Source organism: Bos taurus, chromosome 3, assembly GCF_002263795.3.
Source record: "Bos taurus isolate L1 Dominette 01449 registration number 42190680 breed Hereford chromosome 3, ARS-UCD2.0, whole genome shotgun sequence".
In the NCBI taxonomy this organism is placed as follows: domain Eukaryota; kingdom Metazoa; phylum Chordata; class Mammalia; order Artiodactyla; family Bovidae; genus Bos; species Bos taurus.
The window spans coordinates 22,089,281-22,098,766 of record NC_037330.1 but is presented as its reverse complement, the minus strand read 5'-3'; the positions used below and the strand labels follow the sequence as shown (position 1 = coordinate 22,098,766).

Here is a 9,486-nt window from a genome sequence, read left to right as displayed (position 1 = left end):
CCCCAGCCCTGGGTCCACCCACTCTTATCTCCCCACTCCCCCAAGCTGCAGCTGACCGGCCGCGGCTTTTTCCTTTGTGGAGTCATTGATTTCACTGTTTCTGGAGCTCAGACTGCCTCCCAGTGTGTGTCTGTGTGCACACGTGTGTGGCCACTGCTGTTTTTGCAGGGGGCTCACCTCTCTTCTGCCATTTTACCAGGACACAGGAGGCGGCTCTCCGTCTCCCTCTCTTTCTCTCCCTGCCCCCAACTCAGCCTAGGCTTTTTCCTGTCTCTTAACTCCACCAGTGCAGCAGCAACTAGCTGAGCTGCTTGCGTGAGAGAGAGAGAGAGAGAGAGAGAGAGAGAGAGAGTGTTTTGTGTGTGTGTGTGTGTGTGTGTGTGTCTGCCTGCGCAGCTAGGCCAAGCCTGCGAGCCTGCCTGTCACTGGAGAGTTTTAGTTTGCATTCAGAAGAAAGGAGGAGGGGAGGCAAGGAGGGGGGAGGAAAAGGTGGAGGGGGGAGGAGTGGGGGGGTACTGAGAAGGGAGGGAGAATGTCTTGTTTGTGGCTTGTCAGCAATTGCTTGAGACAAGCTTCCATGTGTGAAAGCTACTTGGCATGAATGCCTGGGCCGTACCAAGTGTCACCGCAGCAAGAGGGGGAGTCAGAAGAAAAACAGATCAGACCAGAGCAGACAATAGGCCCCTAAAGTGTTCCCCCTAAGTTGCTTTGATGTTGTCCTAGTGTCTTGATACCAGGAGGCCAGGGATTGCAGGAAAAGGGTCTTTTTTGTCTTCATTCACTTTCCCCCCTCAGTTTCTGAAATGATTCTCCAGAATTTCTCCTCATAAAAAAGGTAAGAGCCCTAACAATTCCTTCTTCTGTGGCAGGCTGGTTCGCCCGTGCCTGGAAGTGGGGGTCTCATTCCTGCGCTGCTTAGGAGGAGCGCTGGGAGCCTGCGATTGGAGCTCTAGCCTTGCCTCTGGAAGTCTTTGCAGGCGCTCCGGGCTGGGGATGGCCCCCTCTTTCTAGGGAACCCCAGTAACACGATCTGCGCCTCTGGGTTGATGGGGGAGAAGGGGTGGATGGAGAGGAATGGGAGGAGGGTGTGAGATTGGAGGGCGTGAGGGGTAAAAAAAAGAGAGAGCAGCCTGAAAGAGAGGCAGAGAAGGGCAGAGCCCTCGTTCAGAGCAGCCCCAACCAGGAGCCCAAGGAGGGCCTCCTTGCAAGCTTGCGCTGAGCATTCTCAGGCTGAGCAGGGGCCGGCGGGGGCTCCGCCGAGTGCCTGCAGAGATTACACGGAGCTTTGTGTGTGTGCGAGTGTGCCTGTGTGCGTGTGCGTGTGTGTGGACTTCCCACACCCTGCCCTGGCGTGCCTCGTCGTGAAGGGGAGGTACCCCCATCCTTACCACCGGAGCCCAGACTCTCCGGGAGGAAGAGCGGCATGGCAGGCAAGGAGGGAGGCTGAGAGAACTCTGTCGCAAGACGATCCAGAAACTTTTCCCGTCTCAGGGATCTCTCTGGTGGTAGAGACCGTGAAGGAGTTGTGGGCGGCCCCGTGCCTCAGTTTCCCCAGCTGTAAAATCCAGAGAGCCGCCTTGGGATGCTGCCCGCCTCTCTGGGATCCGGTAAAAACGGAACAGATACCCTTCTGTCTCAAACGCGTTGAGAAATCTTCGAGCTAGCAATGCTGTGGCATCACAAAGTAGAAGTGTTATCATTGTTCTTGATCGTCATCATCATGATAATAAAACCATCATTAAGACACCCTGAGACAAATAGACCGGGGAACACAGATCAAGTGTCTGAGCATTTCTAAGGAAACAAAAAGCCTTTTTCCACCTGTTGGCTTCTGTCCTTTTCTCTTGTGTCTTTTCCTTAGATTTATTGGCCGATTTGTACAGAGAATGGGGTAGGAGGGGTTGGGTTTCCCCCTTCTCTCCTCCCTGGTACATATTTTTTTTAAAAAAAGAAGGTCAATGCAAGATGCTCGAGAGAGAAAATTTGTCTCCCGTTATAGGAGTTTTTTCAAAACCTTGTGTTTTCTGGCTCTAGCAGGGCATGCAGACACATCTGTAAACTCTGCCTTGGAGGTTAAAGATTTTTATTGTGGCTTCTAGAGATTAAATGAGATTTATTTACAAATGCTGTTTATCAGAAAGTAAATATCTTACTGTGTGTTTGTGAGGATAAGAATGTGAAGGTTGTTTACTCACTGGTGGTTTTGTGGATAAAACCTTTGCTTTTTAAAGTGACATCTTGAGAGATGGGACTAGAGGACTAAAATCAGTGCCTAATATTAATTTTAAAATTTCTAAGAAAAAATATGTCTGCTTATTTTCTCAAATTGTGGGTGTCCTTTCTTCTGTTTTTATACAGTGATTGTTTCAAGGCTCTCAATTGTTGCTCTCTCTGAATTCTCTGGGGGGATTTCTCTTTCTTACCTAATTCTAGGTTTTCTGTGACTCTCCTACTTGTCCATAAAAAAAAAATCTGTAAAAGTCTGAGAAGCTGTGCTTGCTTCCATTCTAACTGCAAATGTCTATCAGACCGACTCTCTGTGATAGCTAGAGATTGAAGCAAAGCACCAGCTCTGGTTGAGAATATTTATGTTCTTCCCATTGAGGCCTAGAGAACCTGACTTCTGGGTGTGGAAAAGGGTGAAGAGAAGGTATTAACTGGCTTGGATCTGGCAAGAAGTCACCACCCCCCCCAAATAACATTTCATTGAACCAGAACGGAACTTCGTATTTTAGAAATTGTTTTCAACTTTGTAAGCAGAAGGTCTTACCATAGTTTGTCTCTGGCAAGATTTCAGGGTCCAGAAATCTTCCTAAAAGGTTAGAATTTCAGAACTGCAAGGGAAAAAAAAGATTATTCCTCAGGTTTTAAATGAGGACACAAAAGCCCAGAGATCATCAATGATCTGAAGGGGCTCAATGCAAGTGTAGTTGCATCTGGATCATACCCTGGGGTTCAGAGTGCCCTGCAGGTCAGTTGTTATGCCAGCCATCCTTCCCTGGCCTCTACATTTGATTTTGTCTGCCCCAGCATTGAGCTAGCCCAAGATGGGCACCTTTTGAAGTTTTGCCTGCTGTACTGAGTTGTAGCAGCACACTCAGCCCTGCTCATGGCACAGACGTGGCAAATACACATCACAACATGAATTTGCATGAATTCATACATGTATTCATTTGTTTATTCAACTAATATTCAGGGGCACTTGATATGAGCTGAGCATCTTGCTGAGAACTGAGGATGTGGGAAAGAACAAGGCAGATGCACCTACACTTCTCTCAAAAAACTTGCAGTCTTATTGGTGTAATCAACATGAACCACACAAAGTAGTAATTATAATATTGATAATATACATTGAACGGCTTGCAGATGCTATAATGCAGGGCATAAAGTTGTATAAGTCATTGACCTGAAGTTTGTAATTAGACATAAACTGTCTTTTTGGCTTTGTGGCTAGGTTATTACCCCTGGCCAACTTCCATTCCCTGGTAGCATTTCCACTCACATAGAGTCCAGTATTTGTAAAGACAGCAGAAAATCCCCTCTTTCTCTTTCCCTCCACCCTCCTCCACCAATACAAAAGAGTCACAAATATGTCTGCTAACCCTTTACACATGTACTATTAAATAATTTCATACTCATTGTGAGCCAGCCTATTTAACCGTCATTATCTGGGTGATTCACATTAGCTATAGCTTCTGTGCACAGTTAAACCAAATAGGCATTGGAGGGGACATGTGTTTAGGGAGACTCTTGCTTGTCTCATTGCACTTGTTCTATAGTTCTTCCAGTTGCTACTAAACACTTAGCTGCAGGACACGCCACCATTATCACTGTCATCTTAGAATTCCAAAGACATTTGTGTACAAAATGGCTTTTCCCATTCCTACCAACAAGCACACATATCTAAAAAGGGGGAAAAAAAATTAAAACCTCTTCAACGGTTCCACTTTTGGTTGGTTTGTTAAAATCTCACTGGTTTTATGAAGTCAAAGGTAGGAGAATTCTCCCCCACCCCCACATTTATGGTCTTGTTTGGAGAGAGTATTTTGTTGAAATGCCAGTCATTTCCTTGGAGGCAGATTTGTGTTAACGCTTATACCACCATTTTCTACATTGTGTCTTTTTCTGGTACTCACAGGTGTTAAGTCTTCAATGTTGTCAATCCATCCTTTTTTAGATTAATTTAGTAGTTTAAAAGGAAGACAGATATGCCCACCCACACATAAATCATAGGTTTGGTGCCCATCCTCTGGGAACCCACACAGGTTGTGTGGTCAAGTCATGTGAATAAGAGGCATTTCTATGTAGCCGTTGTTGCTAGGCAGTGAGGTAGTCGACACACGTTGTAGCAACTACCCTTTCCGGAGCTTGGGTAGTGTCTGCATTTGGCACCTGTGGCCATTGCCTTCTGTGAGCTGTATGACTTCATTTGCAAGTCTTTGATCACTTCTGAGACACTCCCCCCCAACTCCGTGTTACTCACTGGGGAGCTGCCTCTGGGGGAGGCAGTCTGAGTTGCCTTGGAAGAGTAATCCAAAGAGAGGAGTAATCTGAGTGGGGAGTTAAACAGTGAATAAAACAAGAATCTGGTTGGGGAAAACATTTAACAGAGCTAGGGAGCCAGACAACAGTGATCCTGACCTCTAGAGAAATAAGAACAAAGATTGTGATGATATTTTAAAAAGGTACAAAGGGATACTTGCATAAATAAAAGTGCTACAGCCTCTAGTCCTGCTGAAAGAAAAGAAAGTGAAATCACTCAATCGTGTCCAACTCTTGGAGACCCCATGGACAGTAGCCTGCACCAGGCTCCTCCATCCATGGGATTTTCTAGGCAAGAGTACTGGAGTGGGTTGCCGTTTCCTTCTCCAGGGAATCTTCTCGACCCAGGGATCGAACCCAGGTCTCCCTCATTGTAGACAGAGGCTTTACCATCTGAGCCACCAGGGAACTCCTGCCACAGGCAAAACCAATACAACATGCAAGACATTCCTCAAATGCCTTAGATACAAATACTGCTTTTGCATGTAGTTTTATTGAAGGGAATTTTGTGTCCTCCCAACCCCCAAGAGACATACATATAAGATGTAAAATGGAAATTTTCTACATTTCTTTTGAGTCTTGACATTTTGATGCAGTTTAAAATGATATCTGCTTAGTCCTCTCTTGTAATTTTTTTTCTATTTTTGATCGCACCATGTGGCATTTGGTATCTTAGTTCCCCACCAGGGGTCAAACCTGTGCCCGCTGCAGTGGAAGCACGGTATCTTAATCACTAGACCACCAGGGAAGTCCCAGACTTCTCTTGTATTAATAATTTGTTTAGTTAAGTACCGTTGTTGTCCTTCTGTTTATTTGAGTAAGGTTATGTAACTCACCTAGAGACGCACAAGAAAATAAGGGGCAAGATGGCCATCTGATTAAATCTCCCCATTAGACCAAATCTCTTCAAGAGTCGAGAAGCAAAGAAGTGAGGCAATCGCCATGCTATTCAGGTCAAAGGTACTGTGTTGACAGGGCATTAAGATAGCTGCCTTAGTTTTTTAAATATATTTATTTAATTTTTGGCTGTGTCGAGTCTTGGTTGTATCGTGAGGGCTCTCTTGTTGAGGCGCAAGGGCTCAGTTTCCCCATGGGAAGTGGGATCTTAGTTCCCCAACCAGGGATTGAATCCACGTCCCCTGCATTGAAAGACAGATTTTTAACCACTGGACCAGCAGGGAAGTTCCTGACTGCCTTAGCTTTGGCCCCTTTTTTAAAGACTAAGATTTAGAATGTTGATCAAAAGAGAGGAATTCCCCAATTCTAATTTAATAATTGGGCTTCCCTGGTGGCTCAGATGGTAAAGAATCCACCTGCAATGCAGGAGACCTGGGTTCGATCCCTGGGTTGGGAAGATCCCCTGGAGGAGGGCATGGCAACCCACTCTAGTACTCTTGCCTGGAGAATCCCCATGGACAGAGGAGCTTGGCAGGCTGCAGTCCATGGGGTCGTAAAGAGTTGGGCACAACTGAGTGACTAAGCACACAATTTAATAATTACACTTTTTTTTTTTTACAAAGTACATTGGACCAGTTTCTGGTGTTGGTTTTGCCAGTCTATTTCTCTGGACCTCTTACAGAATGAAGTGCTGTGCTGTGCTAAGTCATTCAGTCATGTCTGACTCTGCCACCCCATGGACTATATATAGCCTGCCAAGCTTCTCTGTCCATGGGATTCTCCAGACAAGAATACCGGAGTGGGTTTCCATGCTATCCTCCAGGGGAACTTCCTGACCCAGGGATCAAACCCACGTCTCAGGTCTCCTGAATTGGCAGGTGGATTCTTTACCACTAGTGCCACCTGGAAAACTCCTGTAGAATGAAGGGATTGGACTAAATCCTCTCTAAATTCCCTTCCAGCTCTGTTATTCAGTATTTCTGACTCTATGAATAGGATCTTCCATGAGTCTGGTCTTTTAGTCACCTTACACAAGGCCCAATTCAAGAATTATGGTTACCAAAAGGGGAAATGTGAATTGTGTGGGTGTATGAGATTTATTCCTGTACATCCAAACTATGTTGACATTTTGAAGTGGAAAGCACAATAAGGAAAACTAGGGTTTTAACTTAAGAATTTCAAGAGAATTTGCCAGTCAGCATGCAGACACATGTGGAAGGAGACTTAAGAACCATTTTCAAAAGACATGCATTTTGAATACGTCTTTCTGTATAATAAGTATGAATTTAAAATGGCTGGATACTGGATACATCTCTTAGCTTCACCATTCTCATGCTTTTTCATAGAAATTGTGCTATTCCTTTCTGCATTGTGTTAACATGTTGTTTTGAGGATGCAAGGGAACAATTTATGCAATTATAGTGTTTATGATACATGCTGTGTGTTTAATGTTATGCTTTTGGGGATGACAGGACTGTTGATGATCTTTATGATATGCAACTCCTGATGGATATTGCTGAAGACTTGCTGATGTGATGACAAATAAATAAATTTATATCTGCATATATATATATGTATATATATGATATGTTTAGAATGTGAGTAATAAATTGCTTCTAAAGTACGCCCAAGAGTGGGACAAAAAATGAGAGTAAATGACGTTTTTATTAATCATGTTTTCTATGAGTAATTCTATGCACTGTTCTTTTGAAATTGGTTAAAGGTTTGGAAAGATATAATTGGAAAATTTCACATAGCAGCTTTTAATGCAATTTTTAGAATCCCAGAGTAAGTTCTTTTGCCATGTTTTAGAAATATCATCTTGGCTTGTTGCAAGAGTGACCAGTTCAAGGCTGCTTTGACAATTAGTAAATCACTGACTCTCTTTGAATTGGTCTTATTTTCTATCTGAAAAAAAAAATAGTGTATAAGATATAATTACTTTCTAACTGGAGAAGAGAATTTTGAAAACAACATATAATGATTTTTTTCACTTATCTTGTTCTTTTATTCTTGGTTGCTTAAATGTTCTAATTTTGGGTATTTTGCTTAATCTTACATATCAATCCTTAGAAGTAGATATATAGGAGAAAGGCATTATTGACTTTAAAGATGGAAAAACAGAAATAGGTTTGTGGAATAGTATAATGGCATGCTTTTTAGAATATAAAATATACTCTGTAGATATACGTGAAATGTTTGGTTATTGGTAAGTGTTAAACTATTATGGAAAATAATATTCTACATATTATTGTGGTCAACTAATTTTTAATAATATAAATGATTATCAAAAGTATTTTTATGCTATTCACTTGAAGATTCAAAATGCCTCTAATCTAAAGGTTTGGAGAACTTCAGTGATTTCCGTGAAAGCCAGAATCACTCTTTTTCTTGAAAAATTAATGCACAAATTCGAAATTAACAGTAATGTGATGACAGCTGAAAGAAGTCAAGCCATTATTTGCTCAGAAGAGAAACTTGTGAATCTTGAGGTAACTTATCTTGCCTAACACTAGATTTATTGGACCGTCGATTATCCTTGGGGCTCGTGTAGTTAGTACATGTTTGAGGAGGAATCTTTGCAGAGGGTCTGTGGACAAGGGACTTTTTGAATGCAGGTCCAGGACACACTTACCATAAGGATGCCTGGAGTGGTGAATTATTATATAGAAATCCATGATATACTGGGCTGTTTAAGACAACCATACTCTAAAGAATGCAGAATTTTAGTTCTTGTGCCAGTTCCCAGGTCTTCTGCCTTGTCTTTTCCAAGCCAACTCCTGCTGCTCCTTCAAGATCATCCTGGCCATTTCTTCTGGAAAGTTTCTTAGTGCCTAAGGAACAAAGCACCCTACCTCTGCTCCTGGACTGGTCATGTACGTATGTGGCCCTCATCACACTGCACTGGAATGATCTGGCTTGTACTCTGGGCTGTGGTCCCATCAGGGACTGGGGCTGTCTTTGGTTTTTGTACCCCTAATGCCTAGCTTAAGGTGAAACAGCAGATGATCCATAAATGTGGTTGGATGGATAAACGTTTTTACTGTATACAGAAAGAATGACAGGTAAAAAGCTTAGATTACATAATCTTATGTCCCAAGTTTAAAAAACAGGAAATTTCTTATATTAGGGTAATCACTCTTCTCCTTGTTTGCAAGTAAATTACATATTCATAATGAAGTATTTTTCTACCCTCCAGCGTTCCTATTTCTTATGTACAGTTTTTCTCCCCTAAAGCTTTTTTGTCATGTTTCCCACTCTTGAACCTTGTGCTTCCCTTACTTAAGAGTTTATTTTTTATGTCAAAGAATGTGTGCTCAGTCACTTCAGGCGTGTCCTACTCTTTGCAACCCTATGGATTATAGCCCGACAGTCTCCTCTGTCCATAGGATTCTCCAGGCAAGAATACTAGAGTGGGATGTCCTGCCCTTCTCCAGGGGGTCTTCCCAACCCAGGGATCGAATCTGCATCTCCTGCATTGCAGATGGATTCTTTACCCACTGAACCACCTGGGAAGCCCTTATGTCAAAGAATCCCTTATGACAAATGAGTTGGTGAAGTTTGTCTTGATAGTGGTAGCTGAAGAGAAGTTTATTCTACCTCAGTACATGGAAAATAAAGAGATATTTGGGAAAGTCAGGACAATCAGAGGATAGTGAGGTAAATGACTGTCTTCCAGGAAACTGCAGTTGTGACCCATCTGAAACAAAGAAGGGGAATAGTACAATCTAACTTTTCTCTTCTAGAAAGGGTTTTAAGTGCTGAACCCTCTAACAAAGGCATTCTGGCTGCAAAGAACTGGACCACTGAAGTTTCCTTGAGAAAAGGGGTTTTCATTGTGAGCATGCTCACAGATGGAACCTGGAATTAGAACTGGGAATCTCTGAGCTACTGAAGCAACTCAAGGCACCACCTTCTGCCTTCCATCAGTCCTGTCCTCTCAGGGTGTGTTTGCTTTCCTTGAGCTCCTTTTGTTGCCTTCCTTGAGCTGCTTTTGCTGCCTGCTGGCTTGGTCTTCTAATGTTATTCTGAATAATCACTCTCAGT

General features: G+C 43.0%; 2 protein-coding genes across 5 annotated transcripts in view; both read left to right on the top strand.

The window, feature by feature from the left end:
• Window positions 1-686: 686 nt before the first annotated feature.
• Window positions 687-9,486, top strand: part of BCL9 (BCL9 transcription coactivator) — a 96,022-nt gene continuing 87,222 nt past the window's right edge. Inside the window, exon 1 of the mRNA XM_024989978.2 lies at window positions 687-835. The gene's annotated coding sequence lies outside the window, so the exon portion shown is untranslated. The remainder of the gene's footprint in view (window positions 836-9,486) is intronic.
• Window positions 687-9,486, top strand: part of LOC132344846 (uncharacterized) — an 80,597-nt gene continuing 71,797 nt past the window's right edge. For all 4 annotated transcript variants that reach the window (XM_059885007.1, XM_059885005.1, XM_059885002.1 and 1 more), the window contains exon 1: window positions 687-835. The gene's annotated coding sequence lies outside the window, so the exon portion shown is untranslated. The remainder of the gene's footprint in view (window positions 836-9,486) is intronic.